At 33.0% G+C, this 18,944-nt stretch overlaps 1 long non-coding RNA gene and 1 pseudogene across 1 annotated transcript in view; both read right to left on the bottom strand.

The window, feature by feature from the left end:
* The window catches only part of LOC132056957 (uncharacterized), a 22,841-nt gene extending 17,419 nt beyond the window's left edge, over window positions 1-5,422 (bottom strand). Inside the window, exon 1 of the long non-coding RNA XR_009415045.1 lies at window positions 5,296-5,422. This is a non-coding gene — a long non-coding RNA (uncharacterized LOC132056957). The remainder of the gene's footprint in view (window positions 1-5,295) is intronic.
* A 3,057-nt stretch (window positions 5,423-8,479) lies between these two features.
* Window positions 8,480-17,031, bottom strand: LOC132057857 (TMV resistance protein N-like; annotated as a pseudogene).
* Window positions 17,032-18,944: the final 1,913 nt, after the last annotated feature.

Genomic DNA, 18,944 nt, shown 5'->3' with positions numbered 1-18,944 from the left:
AAAAGAGTAAAGTAATAAAAGGTAAAATGTTACCTTTTATCTTCACCATTGCTAGCCATCACAAACGCAACTTATCGTTCCTCTTTTTTCCACCATTTGTGAGAAATTAAAGAGTGGAATAAAAAATAAAAATAAAGCAACGTCAAAAAAAGGAAGGAATGAAAGAATTTCATAGTATGAGAAATATTCGTTTGTTACCCTTTCACTCATCTCTATTATTAGAAAAGGCAAGAAAAGCGGCGAAATTCCTTTGAAGCTTCGCAATTCCGGAATTGGGAGAATTAGGGGTGTTTCGTAATGACGGAAAATGTTTTCCTATTTTCTCTTATTTGGTTACACTAAATGTCTTGGCAAATATTTTAAGCCCTTAAAAATTCGACGAGAAACATTTTTTCGAATTCAATAAAACACACCAAGGCATCCAATTCCAACACCACCTACCCCTCCACGCCCACCCCTGCGCCCCACCTCCCCCCTCCATGCTACCCCCAACCTCCCTCAAATTTTCTATTTTAAATATTTATTTTACTTTTATAAAAAAATTATAAAAAATGAAAAAAAAATTCTTATACTTTTCAAGTCATAAAATTGTACCTTTTTTCAATATTGGAGTGAGAAATTAAAGAATGAAACAAAGAAGAAGGTATAAATGAACAGTGTGTGAAAAAGGACAAAATTCAACAAAATTGGTCCCTTATTAAAGAATACAGTAATAAAGAGTGAAAATTTAAACTTTTTGTCTTCAGCATTGCTAGCCATTTGCCAATGCAACTTATGGGCAACTTCATATCGTCTTCTTTCTTGTCATCAATAATATCATACCCTACCATTTTTGAGAAATTAAAGAGTGGAATCAGAAAAAGTAAAGTAAACAGGAAGAAATGAGAGATTTTCCTTTTGGGCATGTTTGGAAAGCCTACACAGTTTGGCCTGTTTCTTGGCCAATTCTTTCTTTTTTGTTCATTTTAATTTCTTTTCCTTTTTAATTTATTCTTAATTCTATTATTTTATCTTCTTTTTTATTTTTTAATTATTTTTAATTTTAAAAATATTTTTTTATATTATTTATCTTTCATTTCCTTTTTTTTTCATTCCAACCTTTACTTCTTGTGATTCCACGTAATTGCTCGTAATTTTTTTTATTTTATTCATTTCGCATAACTATGTATTTATTCTAATTTTTTAAACTACACCTCTTAGTATTAGAAAGAATGAGTCATAACCCATTACTACGACCCAAATCCGACACTCCAAAGCCGTGACCGGCACCCGACGAGCTTATACTCATAAGGCGAACCCTCTAAGCGAATCATGCGAAAATTAACAAATAAATGGATAATACGCAAAGTCTCATAATATAAAGAAAAGTGCGGAAGCGTAATACAAATACGAGTCTTGCCCAAAAAAACCCCATAAAAATATCTAAGTCATGGAACTACTAGTCCGAATGTAAAAGTACGAGACGTAGGCTACAAGATACTACTAAGTCATCTAAAGAAGAAGAGGCCGCCATGATCTAATGGTGGCTCACCTCTACCGAACCGGACCGAACAAAGCCGAATGAATCAAATATCGCTACACGGTCACCGTTAACCACACCCGCACACATACAACATCACAAGTGCGAGTCTAAAAGACCCGAAGCTGGATCATCACACTGCGAGCTTACACCCACGGGGCAAGTCTTTGAAATCCCTGATAATGCATAGAAGCAATTACACAGTACAAGTATATCAAATATATACAAACACTGAAGCTAAAGCTGAAATCATGAAGCACAAACAAGCAAAACATGAAATACTCTAAATCTGAATCTATGCTCACGGGACATAGTACGTATTTACCTATGTCTTACCCCGTTTCCCGAGAGGCATTATTTACCCCCATCTTACCCGGCCGAGCAATACATACGACGTACATTGAATCTCAATGTAAGCTCACGGACATAGTACGTATTTGTCTATGTCTTACCCCGTCTTCCGGAGAGGGCATTATTTACCCCCATCTTACCCGGGTCACTTAAGATTCTAGCATCTATCTCTCACTGAACATCAATGGGACCTATGGAAGTGTGCCCCCCCTAAAGATCCGATAAGTGGAACATACATCCAATCAATACCACTTCTAGACTTTACATTTATATAAATAGTATCTATTTAAGCGAATTTACGCTTAAAGGACTCATACGATCATTACTTTAGAAACTTGGAAATTATCCAATTTAGATACGTCGCCCAACTCACACGAACTAAACGGTTTAAATGCATACATACAACACAAACCATATGCTTTTTATGAAAAGCAAGCAAACTAAGAGTTTAAGCCTCACTTGCCTCATAACCGAACGTTAGCCTCTCTCTCGAAATGCCAAATTCTCTTCGAACGATTTCCGATAGCCTCAATCTATTCAATATCATAAATAACGGTCTAAGTTAATGGGTCAAATCTTATGTTCTTGCATTCGTAAACTACCGGTTCAATGTCAATATTTTATACTAAATTTCATAATTCCCATAAAGTACGATCAAACCGTATCTTAATAATACTTCTAATAACAAATTTCAAAATATGATATAGTCTCCAAATAGTCATAACCGTAATACATAAAGAAGGAAATAATTGAAATGAAAATTTATTGCGACCGAACACAAGGTACACGAAAATTTCACAAATTCAACACTTTGAAAACCCACTTTCAATCTACTCGCTATTTGGTCCCTCCAAGGTTTGCATAATAATTTCTTCTTATATTAAAATAATATTTAATGTTATTTCCCCCAAGCCAAATGAATTCCGCAAAGAAAAATTGTAATCGAGAAAGGTATTGCCTCTTAAATACCATTTCAATCGCCAAGTCCTAAGAAACACAATCATGACTCCATAATTAATTTGTCTTTCAAAGATAGGTTATTGGGCATTATTCGGTGAATTACTTATGCTAGTTATTCTATTACGCCATCAAACATAACTAAGGAATGGAATTAAGTACAATACCACTGATACAACAAATGAAATTTCCACTTTCCAACTCACCACGCCACTTTGACAATTTCTCTCGTCCGAAACCAAGACAAAGTCCCAAAGTTATAATACCTTGGTAGAAGAAAAGGAGTGGGCTTGCCCCAGTTCTATTTTTTTCCCACTTAAGCATATTTTATCATTAATCAACTTCACGAATTTTGCACTCACACGTCTACATATTATGGCAGCAAAATGAAAGTGGACCACTATTTTCCCACTTAAACATATTTTATCATAAATTACATTCACTAATTTGCACTCACACGTTTTCATATTAACATTGTCCGCAAAATGAAAGTGGCCCCGCTCTCTACTTTTTCCCACTTATTCACTTAAGCTCGCTTTTTCATAAAATATATCCTATAAATTATGTATACAACTAAATATATCTACATATATATTATATGAATATATTTCATAATTATGTCTTTGGTACAATACCGCTAAAATTAAATAAACTATGAATAAGGAAATAATTTGAGACACTTGGAAAAATACTGGGCTGTTACATAAACAAACTTGGAATATAGTGAGTGATGTTATTAAAGTAGATTTCGTTGTAATTGAGGCTATAGACTTATATTTTCCCTTTCTTTTAAATTATATTTACTTAAGTTACATTAGAACTTACTCATATAATGTTGGAATTTGACATAAGAGTATGGTGTTAAACTTTTTTTTTTTTTAGATTTTGAATTTAGGTTATATTTTAGATTTTAATTTTATTTGCTTTAGTACTATTGACTTGTTATTTCACATTACATATTGTTTATTTTTCACTTATAGTTGATAGATTTTGATAGATTTTTTGTCAAACATTTGAATAATGTTATCGCATTATATTTATAATTTTATCTTTTTGTCGAACATCCAATCCATAATGTTCTCACAAAAAGTCTGCTTTTAATTTTTATAATTAATTAAAATTAAAATATTATTAATTTGAAAAATATATATCAATTATTGTTTACAATATTAGTTACAAATATATGATAATAATTAATATATTTTCAAGATATAATGTGTTGTTAAATACATAATTTAATATCATTTATAAAAGCTACATATTTTTCATATATTTTTTTTTAATTTTTGATAACTAAATTTTATTTTTAAATTAAACTAACTATGTACACTTGTGCAACCAAACAAAGACGCTTGTAATTATACTATAATTATGTGATGACATACAAACATGTCGTTATAATTACAATACTGTGTAATTACTACCCGAGTAATTACACCAATTTCAATTACCATGTGGCTTTCCAAACAGACCCTCAAAGCTTCGCAATTCCAGGAAATTGTGGAGAGAATTAAAATGAAGAGTTTTCTCCCCGTGTGCCTTTGCCTGTCCAGTCTTTAATTTTTGCTTTATTTTATTGCGAAAATAAATGTTTTAAATTTTTATATAGAGAATGGTCCTGAAGTATCACTTTTTTGTGAGTTTTCTATCTGAACTACCACTAACTACTTATCAAAGCACACCTAAACTATCAAGCGTTTGCATTTCCTACCTGAACTATCAATTGTTTATGTTTCCTACCTGAACTATCTAGTGTTTACGTTTTCTACCTAACTACCACCATCTATTTATCAAAACACACCTTGACTAGTATCTAATGATGCTGGAAACAGGTAATTGAGCATGATTCAAAGCACAAAATCAAGCCAATCCGGTAAGATTTATGAACAATCTAACAAGATAGGCAGAATAAATATAGTACAATTCATGTCAATCTAGTAGGATTTCAAAATAATCAACAACACATGATATAAACACGTGTTAAACAGTTATAATTGAGTCCTGACAATTCTTGTGTTGGGAAGATGATCCATTTGAATCCATGTATGTGACGGATTTGCGCAATAAAAGAGAGATGAACAAATAAGATAATGTAGATTTTCACTTCACATTACATACATTTACATATTGATTCACTTGCAATAAAATGGCTAAGAATAAAATGTTTTAATGCCCGAACACAAGAGCAAAAACAAAACTCAATTCAAAAGGCCAATCATGGATTGAAATACTAAGTCAAGCAAACTCAATACAAATGCCAAAGTCCAGCAGAAGAAAAAAGTAAAATCATGTGGTGCAATTACCCAATATGGCTATTAACTCCCCAAAAATGCTGCAACCAGCAGTACATAATTATTTACAATGTAAGTAAACAATGTCAGTATTGAAGAATTTTCCAAGATTGCAAATTTAGTCCATTGTTTTGAGAAGAATGATATCACAACTATATATACTCCAAGAATAAAAACAATTTGGAGATCTCTGCTGAATAGTTGATTAAACAACATCCGGGTTTGGAATTTAGATTACGGCGGATTAACGCATGCTAGTAAAGCAACTGAAGTAAATAGAAGCAATCCCATAACAATCTCGTAAGGCAACCCTTTGGACTTCCTCGAAATCCAGATCTTTTAGCAATTTGGAAAACAGAAAGAGAGGGAGGAATCAATATAATATAAGTTATAGCAAAATTAGCAATACAACATCTAATTTTTGGTGAAACTTTTGTGTAACTTGTGTAGAGTTCAAGCTATCCGAAGTTTAATACCATATGCCAAATGACGTATTAATTATACGTAGATCTATTAATTATAGTAGATCATATTAGTTATGCAGGTTTTATATGAAAAACCAACATTGTACAAGTAATGCAAAATTTTATACCGACACTAAAATTTCTTATAATTCAAACAATACATCCCCTGACAGTTTAAAGAACTCATGATTATCCATAGGAATAACTAGTAAAGGCGTAATTCGAATGAATAGTAGCAGAGGACGAGGCATGAAACTGAGATAAGTGAAAGGCATAGCCAATCAGGAAAACATAGAAGAGGAGTAGAGACATACCCAATCAGGTCTCTGAGTACGAAATGAAAAGTCACCATTATACATCTGCAATCTTGTAAGCTCAAGTTCATTACTTAAAAGGTTGCAAGAGTTATTAGTTAGACTCTCTGAAATGTAAAAAAGGTGAAAATGACACAGTGTTTCTCTAACAAACTAGCAAGCAAATACATTTTCTTTAAGAGCCATCAACCTCTCATCAATTTCTGTTATCACAACCTTCCCTTACGAAATCAAAGCGTGTACAAATTTTATTTGGCAACAAGATATACATGGAAATAAGTTTCATTGATGTATACAAAGATGGTTGTATTTATTAGTAAAACAGAAAATCAATAACAAAATTTGGATTGGGAGTATAACGCAACCTCGTGACAAACCATTTGAGAAAGTGAGTATTCCCTCGAGACAAAATCTTGTAAGCTCAAGTTCATCATTATACAATTAAAAGAGTATAAAGGTTGCCCCTCAAGCGGGGGCCTTAGGAAAGGCAAATGTTTGATGTTTCACCTAAGTTGTGTCCTGACAAACACTGGCGAGTTACGTTTAGTTGATTGCATTATCTTCTGCTTGTTGTTGGGCTATTTTTATGATACTCCAATGCAAAAACATTATCACCATTTCTCATTGCAGAGTCAAGGTGAAATTAATTGTGTACCTCTTGAATCTATCTTTCAGTTCCTCCATTTTTGCCATGTCCCTTGAAATACCAAAAGTTAATCATGTAACTTGAAAGCGCAGTCAGTGAAGTCAATTGTCTTAAGGAGCTTCGATCTACTTCAAATAGTGTGATTTAGGAACTACTTCTCCTCATACAACAGGGGGTAAAGGCTAAACAAGATTTGACAGTATGTTTAACCATTTGTTTTTCACTTAACATATGAAAAATCAGGAAAGTTTGGTCAAAATTACTTCAATTAAATGTAACTTAAATTTCAAGCAAACAGGATAATAATCAGTTTTCTAAAGATGTGTTTCTTTTCCAGCTTAAGTTTATATTTTGAACCATAAAAAAGAAAATTAAGCTGGAAAAAAGATCTTTAGAAAACTTGCAATGAGCAATTAAACTTTTTCCAGCTTAAGTTTGAATATGATAGAGTAATCAAACTTGCACTTAGCCAGAGGAGCAAGAGGATTCCCTATTGTTCTGTCTCAACTCTCAAACCTAGCACTTGGCTTTGATGTTTGAGTAATTGCTCCCTCATTACACCTTCTTTGTTTTGAATATCTGATTGGATAGATGCTTCCTACATCAAAGAAACATGAAATTAATGGTAAAAATACATGAGAACACAAGAATTCTCAAGATACTTTCAAGGCTAACCTTGATTTTCTCCTTTCAGTGACAATTTTTTGCTAGCAAAGGAAGAAGTTTCTCATGATCCAATCAAAATCATGCGTGCTTGTAGGTGCAATGTCAGCAGCTAGTCTCATCTGTCCCTGCTGTCTTTCTCTTTCTTGAAACATCGCCCATTTTTCTGGATGGGCAACTCTAGTCAGCTCAACATTCTGAGATTCATGTTCATTTTGAGCTGCCATTACTGCTTGATCCACCTCTACATCTTTATTTTCATTGCGCAAATGTAGTCCCATGTTTGTTGCAATGTTATGATCAGCAAACGCTTGCAAATGCCCAGCAGTGTGTGATGGCTCTGGTTGCTCAAGTACCATGGAGCAGCCAATCTCAGTTGTCACTACAGTATCTTTTGCAGAACTGGAAAGAGTTCGAGACTTTGCATCGCTCGTTTCTTCCTTCTCCATCTCCTATCTTTATTCTCATACTCCAGGTGAATTCCCTAACATATTACCTCCCTGTACTGTGTAGATACCTTAAAAAGGTAATACTCATTTGGGTTCTTCCCTTCTTTATTGTCAGAAGCGTGCCACATTGTTTCAAATGGTACATAGTGGTCTAACTTCAAGGAATGTTTTCTTTCAAGGTCAGATTTGCAGACCAATGTAGCTGTTAGCATCACCTCCCCTCCACCATTAGGACAGAAACACACCGAAAACCCCATGAATTAATCGGTATACCAAGATGGGTTCAGTTCAATTGAGATCTCTTTTTGATTAATAAATTGATAATCAAACAACTCTGGAATTCTAACTTTAGGAAACAAAATAAAAAAAGAATCCCTTTGTGGAAGTCATACTGCAACAGAAATTATTATTAATAGAAATCAATTTGACAAGAATATTGAACATTCATATGTGTGCGGGAGAGATAAAAACCTGAATGCATGTCCTGATTACATATTGTAGGGACTTCAACCCATTAATTTGGCAAGTTGAGACAGTTCCGTATTCGGATTTCTCATGACCACACCATGATATTGAGAGTCTACGCAACTTAAGACACTTATTCAGAAGATCTCTGATGCTCTTCAAGGCTAAATGATAATCTTCATATAGGTTCTCTAAATTTGGGGGTAGCTCTCCTGCCAGTTCATTAAGATTCTGACAGAACTATACGTTCAGCTCAACAAGGTGTAAGAGTTCTTTGATGCTTTTAGGTAAACAAGAAATATTGCTTCCACTTACATTCAAGTGTTGCAAAAAAGTCAAAGATCCTAAATCCTCAGGAAGTCAAAGATCAAGACATCTCAAGGAGGATAAAGCTAATAGTTGATGCAAAACGAAGCTAGAGGAATGCTGAAATTGTTTATGTGAGAACATTAAATCCCTTAACTCATACAGATCACCCAATATATTCTGGAAGCTTCTCAAGATTTTTGCAGCCGTGGAGAACAAGATCCTTAAGCTTCTTCAAATTATAGAGGCTGTCTGGTAGACTTACAAGATCTTCACAACCTTTCAGACTGAGCTTAGTGAGAACGCTCAGATTCGCAATGGATGAAGGCAGTTCTCTTATCCCCGTATATTGAATGGCCAGTTCTGTTAAGCTATGCATATCTCCATTGATTTTTGGAAATGTATCTAATTTTGGGCAATTAGATATCTTGAGTTCTTCAAGGGATTCCATCTGAATAGAGCTTAGAAGCTTCTTTAAGTCCTCACATCTATCTATCTTTAACCTAACAAGCTTCTTTTGAACCCCAAGAGATATAGGGAGCTCTACCAATCCAGAACATTCATATATATGAAGCACTTTCAATTGACCTGATTCAAAGAGGTTGTTTGGCAGCGTTGCAAGTTTATTGCAACCTTCAATCCAGAGAAATCCAAGATTTTGTATAGCATTCGGAATACTTTCAAGAACTTCACAACCATCCAATTTCAAATAACTAAGGCCGCTGAGAGGCGGGGGTAAGCTTCTTATCCAGGGGGACCCTACAGAGAGTGTTGATAAGCGCAGCATATCTCCACAGATTTCTGGAAATTCTTCTAAACTTGTGCATTTATAAAGATTGAGATGTTCAAGAGATTCCATGATAACAAATTGTGAAAGCTTCTTAAGTTTGCGACAACTCCCCAAATTCAAAGAAGTAAGCATTTTGCAATGTCCAAGAGAGGGATGGACCTCTTCAAAATTCTCACACCCATATAAAATTAGTGTCTCCAAATATGACATATCACCAAAATTAGGGGTTTCCGTTAACCCATCTCACCCGCTTAGATTCAAATGCTTCAAGTTGCTCAATCCCTGTTTTCATAAAAATAAAAAATATAAAACATAATGTTTCTATGAAATAGGCAATTCTATTTTGTGGGTAAAAAATAAAGAGAAGAGAAACCCACAAATTCTGGAAGCTTCTTAAGTTTGCGACAATTCCACAAATCCAATCTTGTAAGCATTTTGCAATGTCCAAGAGAGGGATGGACCTCTTCCAAATTCTCACAGTCCTCTAAATCTAGTGTCTCCAAGTTTGGCATATCACCAAAATTAGGGGTTTTTGTTAACCCAAAGCTCCAGCTTAGATCCAAATGCTTCAAGTTGCTCAATTTCTGCTTTAATTAAAAAAACAATTTAAAACATAATGTTTGTATGATATACCAGATAGCTTAAGTATGTTGTGGGGAAGAAATAAAGAGAAGAGAAGAGAAGGTTGTGGAAAAGAGAAGAGAAGGCTTAGAAAAAAAGGTTCGTTTTCACAATGCTCACTTAAGTATGTTGTTTGTAGCTAATGTGGAAAAGAGGTTTATATATATATTTCTTCTCTTTTAATTTAGAAATGAAAATTAAACCACTTTCATATTGTATTTTCTTTTTAGATTTTACTTTTTTAAAATATTGAAAATTAAGTATTTATGGGGCTTACGCCGTGAGGTAGTCTCCCAGGGCTTGCAAGTTCTTTAGCAATTAGATATAATCTCACAGAATAAATTATACACAAAAGCAAGTTTATATTTTAGATATTCTACAATTATAATAATTTGATCGGAATTATTATTCCATTATTTTGTACGAGAACTTCGCAACGAATTCCAGTTGATATCTAATTCTTAAAAATTTGGAAATCAAAAAAGTAAACATATTTCACATGAAAAATGTTCCTTTACAATTCTGTGTGATATAGTTTTTCATTTTAGATCGTGAATGTCAACTTAGTTCAATTCCATCTAAATATTTTTGAAGATTTAATTGCGAAAAGAAAGCTGGCAGAGAGAGAGGTTATACATTTGATTTTGTGATGAAGTTTGTATTTGTAAGTTTTAAATTCACTTTCAAGTGAGTGATTAGAAAAGAAAAAAAATTGGTTTTAATTGTGGATATCAGAACATGTATTTAATGTAGCATTTAAATAGTGGACTGATTAATTTACTTGCATTGACCTATCAACAAATTTATTTCAAGTTCCTTATTTCGTAGATTATAATTAGAAGATGTAAATTACAAAAAAAGCGAGTTTATCTACAAGATGTTCTATAATTGTAACAATTTGTTTAGAACTATTATTCCATTATTTTGTATGAGAACTTTGCAATAAATCACCATTTGATATCTAATATTTGAAAATTTAAAATCAAAACATCAAAAGTATTTCACATGACTATTTTTTCTTTACTATTCTTTGTGATAAAGCACTTCATTTTAAGTTATTTATAACCTTGTTCCTATAGAAAACAAATATAGACATATTTTTGAAGTTTTGGCTTAGAAACACTTTTATGTTTTATTTAAACACTACAAAAGTGCTTAAAAGTTATTTTGGCTTAAAAGTACCTAACATAAGCCAATCCAAACAGGCTCATAATACATAAATATGGATATAGTAAAGATGAATTACAGAAACAAGTATACAGCATGTTCAAGTCCTTTTGCATGCTTCGCAGTAGATTTATTTATTATGTTTGCTCCTACAAAAAAAGTTTCTTCACCCATTTTTTATTCACTATTTATTTAACTCAAACAGGACATGCATCAATCTTTAAGGTTTGGATCGGACATGTAGCCATAGTTCTAGGGGTGACTTTGTACTTGTATAAACATGTTATTTTAGCGCAGGTTTAAAGGTTGTTCTCGGTTTTGACAACGCTTCACAAATGACCTTTTTAATTTTAATTAAAAATTTTCGAACTAAAATAACCTTAAGTTGAGCAACAGATATGGTAAAGCAATGCCGCAACTGTGGCATGCAAGTTATGAAAAAATTGATATAATTTCACGCTATATTCAACTCAACATATATCTTGTTGGATAACATACAAACTATCCCAGTTTCTAGTTCCCACTCATGCTAGCTCACTTAAATCTACAGGATTGTCGTGTTTTTTTTTTTCAGTTTTCTCTCAGTTTATCTTATTCTCTCTCTGGATGATTTTTTGTTTTCTTGGCACCTATTTAAATTTATTCCATTATCTCATATAAAACTTATTCCATTTACTCTACCGGATTATCATGATTATTTCTAGTTTTCACTCATGATGCCTCATATAAAACGTATAAAAATATAGGCCAAAGTCCTCATTTTTCAAATGTATTCCATTAAAATGTGTCACTCCACACATGGATTGAAAAAATAGACATGGAGCCATGTCATGTTACCTGTTTTTTTTTTTTTTTTTAAATAAGTCATGTCAACAAAAACAATTATTTTTAACAAAAACTCTATTTTAAAATCTATTTAAATAATTAAAAAAAATTGAAAAACCCAACCCATCCTCTCATTTACTCTACGCCGCCGAAATTTTTAATCATTAAAAATTAATTTTAACAAAAACTCTATTTTAAAATCTATTTAAATAATTTTAAAAAATTGAAAAATCAACCCATCCTCTCCGATGATGCCTCAAAATTTTTAATCATTAAAAATTAATTTTAACAAAACTCTATTTTAAAAATTTAAATAATTAAAAAAATTGAAAAACCAACCCATCCTCTCCGAAAACTGCAAATTAAAATCTATTTAAATAGCGTTTTGTTAAAAATAATTTTTAATGATTAAAAATTTTAAAAAGAAAAGCGAGAATGGAGAGGATGCAAACGATGGCAGCAGGTTGGGTTTTTCAATTTTTTAATTATTTAAATAGATTTTAAATTAGAGTTTTTGTTAAAATTAATTTTTAATGATTAAAAATTCAAAAAAAAAAAATCGTCTCTCACGCTCATTTAAAGCGAATGAAAAAATGTGTTCAAAAATGATGTTTTTATCTTAAGACGAGGTGTATTTTAATTGATGGACATATGGCCAACGCTTCGATGAAATGAGCTTAAAAAATTGCATCGCCCATACACTTTGGCCTAAAAATATACTTACAAAACTGCAAATTATCCATGATACATTGAAAAATATACCAAAAGCAATTAATCGTGTAAAAAGAATTGAACATTAAAGCTAACACACAAGAAAAAACGAATACATTTTAGAACTGTAGTAGTACTCACACCCTGCCGTCTCGGCATGACGATAAATGCCCAAACTTTTTAGCTAGTATCGATAAAAAAAAACTTTTGTACCACGTTATTATAAAAAGTACAGGGACAGCTGGACTGGGCTTATATCCTAAGGACAAAAAATGATAATTGCCTAGCATAATAAACAAAAGGAGCCGATTTTCAAAACAAAAGTAAAAAACGTGGACAATATTTAAAGACCAACCACAAGGAGCGGCACTCCGTACAAAAACTTGTAGTTCTAGTTCCATTCCACCAAAAAAAAATTGAACATTTAATTGGGAAAAGAAAGATAGAAGTATGAGCAGTTTGGAGAGATAATATGTTTGATTTTGGATAAAGTCTCTGTACATTGGATTTGCAAGTTTTAAGTTTTACAGGATGTAAATTGTGTATATAGAAGCATTTACTTGGCGTAGCATTTGAACCATGGCGTAATGTGCATTAACCTAGCGAATATAATAAACAAGAGTATTGTAGTTTTGGAGGAGAGAGAGTGCACAAGTATACCTTTGGTATTGGCCAGAGTTCGACAAGCTGACTACTCTGTAAACAAAGGCCAACAAGGTGTGATGGGTCAAATCTATCCGGCAATGAACTTGAAGGATAGTTTGGCCATTTAATCCACCGCAGGCTAGAAGGAAGACAAGTGATAGTGCTTTCTAAGCAAATAGTTTCATGATCAAGTATCAACACCTGTAAGCTTTGCATCCTCTTGAATACCTCATTATGATTTCCATGATCATCTTCAAAACAGTAACTGTAGGGGATCCGTAGGCTTTCCACCTTTTTTGGTTTCTGTAAAGAAAGAAACAAATATCTATTTGTCAGGGGATTAAAGAAATGAAGCACAAAACTCAACGGAACAAAGTCGCAATACTATGAGCTTACAAAAGTATCAATTTAGTTAAAATATTCCTTACCAACTTTCCAGTAAAAAGGTCATGAACCTCCTCACGAAGCCATATTCTGTTGTTTGCATACTCTTCCTTTGACACATTTTCACCCATTCCTCTTATCAAATTATGCATCTCAAACCTGTAGCCACCTCTGCCGGATAAAAGAGATTTTTCAATCAGGTAATTTATTCCTATCAAGTCAATACTACAACTCCTAAGTATTCGTTCCACATAATATCTTGGTTCATGATTGAACAAGCATGCGATATCTAGGAATATTCTCATCACATCTTTATCCAACCCATCAAGACCAATCTTAAGTTTTCCTAGAATGTCATCATTTGGGATCTTCTTCAATCTATCAATTATGTCTCTACATTGCTCTTTGTTTCGTCCATAAAGAGAAGAACCCAAAACTTTAAGAGCTAAAGGAAGTCCATCAGCATACTTCACCACTTCACTTGAAAGTTCCTCAAACTCTCTCTGGAGATTTTCTTTTGAAAGCATGCATGCAAAACAGTTCAAGAGCTTCATTCTCAGACAATAGCAGGACTTCATATACTTTATCCTCTTTCACATGAGTGATTATCAGGTGCTTGTCTCTTGTGGTAATCAAAATTCTACTACCCCTGCCAAACCACTCTGTCCCTCCAACTATAAACTCTATTTGACTCAGATGGTCTGCATTGTCAAGAATGAGCAAAACTTTCTTCCAGCGAAGCCCATTCTTTATAATTATGGTTCCATCACATTCACTAGTTACAATCATTTTTTTTTTCCAAATAGCTTGCAGATAAGAGTTTTCTGTAGCCACTTAAGTCCCTTTTTTCGGCACATTTCTCCAACATCATCAAGAAAACAATAAGCTTCAAATTGATGACGATATCTCTCATATATAACACTTGCAATTTTTGTCTTCCCAATACCGCCCATTCCCCATATTCCAACGGAACAAACGTCATTGGATTTCATATGTAATAATGAAATTACTTTGTCAATTTGAGTACCCACTAAGCTTTCCGAAACGGGTAAAATAACGTTCTGTAATATGTAATCAACAACCTTTGTGATGCAATCTGCCTCATCCCTACACGTTACAATGAACAACAACTATGTAAATAGAACTTTAGAAATCAAATAAGATTATAGAGTTGTTTACATTTTGCACTCTAGTGTATGCTCTCTTTTATTTTTGTACCTTATTTTATTACTTTAAATGATTCTTGCAAAACAATAACAAAACTATGTTTCTTGAATTGCAAAACAGGAAAATTACAAATAAGAAGAAAAAAGGATATGGTGCAAAATAAAGAAGAGGCCAAGAAAAACAAAGAGAACATAAAAAACAAAAGAAAGAAAGCTTACTTGCACTCTTGTAAATGGTACCCTGATATTTTCCAAGCTTGCTTACATGCTTCTCTCCATCTTTGAACCTTCTCCAAATCATCTTTGTGTTTTTCCTCGTGTTGGGAAAATGACTCAGCGAATGGTGAATTTTGATGGCTTACATCAGATGGACTCACATCATAAAAAATTGGAATCACAATCTGATCTAATTCATTTCGGCTCTTTATGATGTGAGCAAGCTCCTCTAAGCACCATCTTGACGATGCATAGCTTTTTGAAAATATCACAATGGCAAATTTGGACTCTTCTATGGCTTTCAGTAGTTCACTGGAAATAGATTTTCCTGTTTCCAGCCGCTCTTCATCTTTAAAAGCATCAATTCCCCTTTGCTCTAAAGCATTATAGAGATGACTCACAAAGTTCTTGCGGGTATCTGGACCTCTAAAACTCAAAAAAGCACCATACTTGCAAACTTTGGAAGATGAAGCGTGAGACATTTTGAAGAATATTGCTAAAGACTAACAGGCAAATTCTCAGCTTTGGATATATGGTGAGATAACTCAAATAATTGGGTGGCTTTGGTGCTTAATAAAGAGCAAGACTTCACCTTTTTCACTATTCATAGTCTTTAAGGGAAACTTCTTATCATCTTCCTATTTCAAGTCATACAATTGTACCCTACCTTCTTCATTATTGTGAGAAATTAAAGAGTACTGAAATAGGCAAGAAGACTTAACTTGGTCCTTGACCAAAATGGCGAAGAAAAAGCTAATGTTATTATATTTTTACTGCTTAAAAGCTTTTATTGTAATATATGTATTGCCTTATGGTTATTGTCTCTGTAACATTATTGTGAATGGGTCCAAACTTCTAATGAAGTTCACATGCAGGATTGTTCAATAATGACTTTAGAGATGACTTACAAAGGTTCTACGTGTACCTTCACCTCTAAAACTCAAAAAGACATCATACTTGAAAACTTTCGAAGAAGAAGCATGAGACATTGTTGAAGAATATTGCTAAGGACTAACAAGCAAATTTTCAGCTTAGTCTATGATGAGGAAACTGACATAATTGGGTTGTTGTGGTGCTTAATAAAGAGTAAGACTTTACCTTTTTCACTATTCCTAGTTGATGTACGCTACCTTTTCCATTATTGTCAGAAATTAAGGTGTGAAACAGATAAGAAAACTCAATTAATTGGCCATTAGTCAAAAAGGAAATGCTAAAGTTGGAAAAGACGAAGAGAAAAAATGGAAAGGGAGTCAAAGCAAAGTAAAAGGAAGGAAAGAAAGACTTTCTAGTGGAGTTATAATTGAGGAAGCTAATGTGTTATTTCTAATATTATACATCCTCTGTTTACACCTTTCATAGTGTAGAAAGGTTAAGTCTTTAGGGGTCGTTTGGTTGGAAACAAGTTATTCCAGGATAACTAATCCTTAGCTACCTCGAGATTAGTTATTCCACCCTCCCACAGGGATAAAATAACACTACAATCTCGGGATAACTAATCCCGAGATTAGTTATACCGAGATTTTATCCCAACCAAACGTGGGATAAACTCATCTCAAATATAATCCTGGAATTTTTTATCCTTATCCCTCGTACCAAATGAGCCCCTAGTCTTAGACATAGATATGTGGATTGGTACTGGGTTATATATATACTCCCTTAGTCACAATTTACGTGAAGGTGTTTGACTAAGCACGGAGTTTAAGAGAGAAAAGAAGACTTTTGATATTTGTGGTCTAAAATAAGTCATAGATGGTTGTGTGGCTAAGATCAATTCATTAAGGGTAAAACAAACATTTTAAAGTAAAATTGTTACAAAATATAAAAAGATGTCATTCTTTTTGAGACTGACTAAAAAGGAAAGAGTGTCACATAAACTGGAATAATGGGAGTATATAACAACAGAAAAATTGGTTAGGCAACCAGTGGTTCCCATCATTTGAAGTATCGTTTAAGAGCGAAAAGTAGAAGAAAAAACTGCAAATATACGATTATATTGCATATAATGAAATTTACCAATTGTTTATCTCTCTTTTGTCAATTGTTATTTTAGTGTTGGTTATAGTTGTATGATAGAATAGAGAATAATAAAGAGTAAAGACTTCACCTTTTTCACTATTCATAATCTTTATGGTAAACTTCGTATCATCTTCCGATTTCAAGTCATAAAATTATACTTTTTTTAGTGAGAAATTTAACCTCTTTTTTTCCTCAGCATTGCCAGCCATCTGCCAATGCAACTTTTCCTTTTCCGCCATTTGTGAGAAATAAACGAGTGGAGTCAAAAAAGTAAAGTAAAAAGGATGGAATGAAATATCCTCTTTGTTTTTCCTTTCACTCATCTCTATTGTTAAGAAAAGAAAAGAAAAACCCAGGGGAGAGGTAGAGATAGAGACAAGAAACCCCTTTAAAGCTTTGCAATTCTAGGAAATTGGGGAGAGAATTAGGGTGTCTTTGGTATGACGGAAAATGTTTTCCTGAAAAGACTTTCAACTCTTTCACTATTCCTAGTCTTTTTGGGAAACTACATAGGAGTTTTTTTTTTTTTTTTTTCAATAACCACGGTCTCCAAGCCAGCTTGCACACCTCGACTAATTTCACGGCATACCTCTCACCAGAAATAGGTGCCAGGTAACTCTATCCACCAAGATTAGGACAGATTAAAAGAAATTACCTAATGGTTTTTGTCTCTACTAAGATTTGAACCGGAAACTCTATGGTTCTCAACCCATTTCATTGACCACTAGTCAAAAGTACATATCATCTTCATGTTAGATGACATAAAAGTGTACCCTACCTTTTTTAATATTGCAGTGAGAAATTAAAGAGTGAAAAAAAAAAAAAAAACAAATAAAGAGATAGAGAGAGTGATCTCTTTAAGCTTGCAAATTGGGAGCAAATTTAGGTTAATCATACTTTTTTGTAAAATGACATAAATTCGTCCCCACCCCTGAGATATTGCCCAGAAATTGAAGAAAAAACTAAACAAAACTATATGATTGGGGATTTATTACTTTTATTATCATAAAGTCACAAAATAAAATAGTAAAAAATGAATCACAGTTCTAGCTTTTCCCCTTTATTGACAAATCAAAATCTATTTACAATGAAAAGGTTAAAAAAAAAAAAAAAAATTACTTTGATAGACTTAAAACTCACATATTTAAGAGCCTTATTGTTGGAGGCTTGGTTAAAAAAATCCGAAATCATCATCAGGGTTGTTTTAACTGCTACTACATCGATGGACCTCTGATTTAGCATCCCAGTCTTCTTCATCCTTATCTATAAATTGATTTACAAATTTCAATTTGCAAATGTATGAACTAAACTAATTGTAAGTGGTATTTTCAGACTCACTGTTACTTTCATTAAGGGTATGTTTCACGGTTGTTGATTGATTCAGAAGCATTTTGAGATCCGGCGAATTAAGGTTTTTTGGGTAATTTGATTAATGCACGTGATTTGCACATGGGTAATAAAAATGTGAGAACTTGGAGCTTCGGACCAAAAGAGTTTTATCTTTTTACCTAACTATATTTTATTTACTAGAGGCCGAGGCTCGTGCCAAGTCCAGCTGTAGTTTTATATAGCTTGGAGTTGTGTTTGAGCAATTTATATAGGGAAGAATTTTTTAAGTTTGTAATTAAGATGAGAATTTTAAATCAGTTGAAAACTAGATAGGTGACACATTTACCTTACTTTAATTTCATTGAGAATCAAGGATTGAGCTTAGTTTCCGGTTAGTTATTTTAGAGGTATAATTTTTCTGTTTGGTCAGAACCTTAATGTTGACATCTTTGATACTTCTTATTCTAACTTAAAGTTATTTCTTCTCCGGTCCACAATATATTACTTCATGTGAAAAGGCTCTAGGCAATTCTTTCAAGCAGTAAACTCAACAAATGACCATATTTCTTTATTTTAGTGGTTCTACTTATACATATCTTTTTATCTTAATGAGCGTGTATAGAAGAGTTTTTATCTGATGGATGTCATT

The sequence above is a fragment of the Lycium ferocissimum genome, chromosome 5 (genome assembly GCF_029784015.1).
Source record: "Lycium ferocissimum isolate CSIRO_LF1 chromosome 5, AGI_CSIRO_Lferr_CH_V1, whole genome shotgun sequence".
Taxonomy (NCBI): domain Eukaryota; kingdom Viridiplantae; phylum Streptophyta; class Magnoliopsida; order Solanales; family Solanaceae; genus Lycium; species Lycium ferocissimum.
This window is presented reverse-complemented; position numbering and strand designations above follow the sequence as displayed.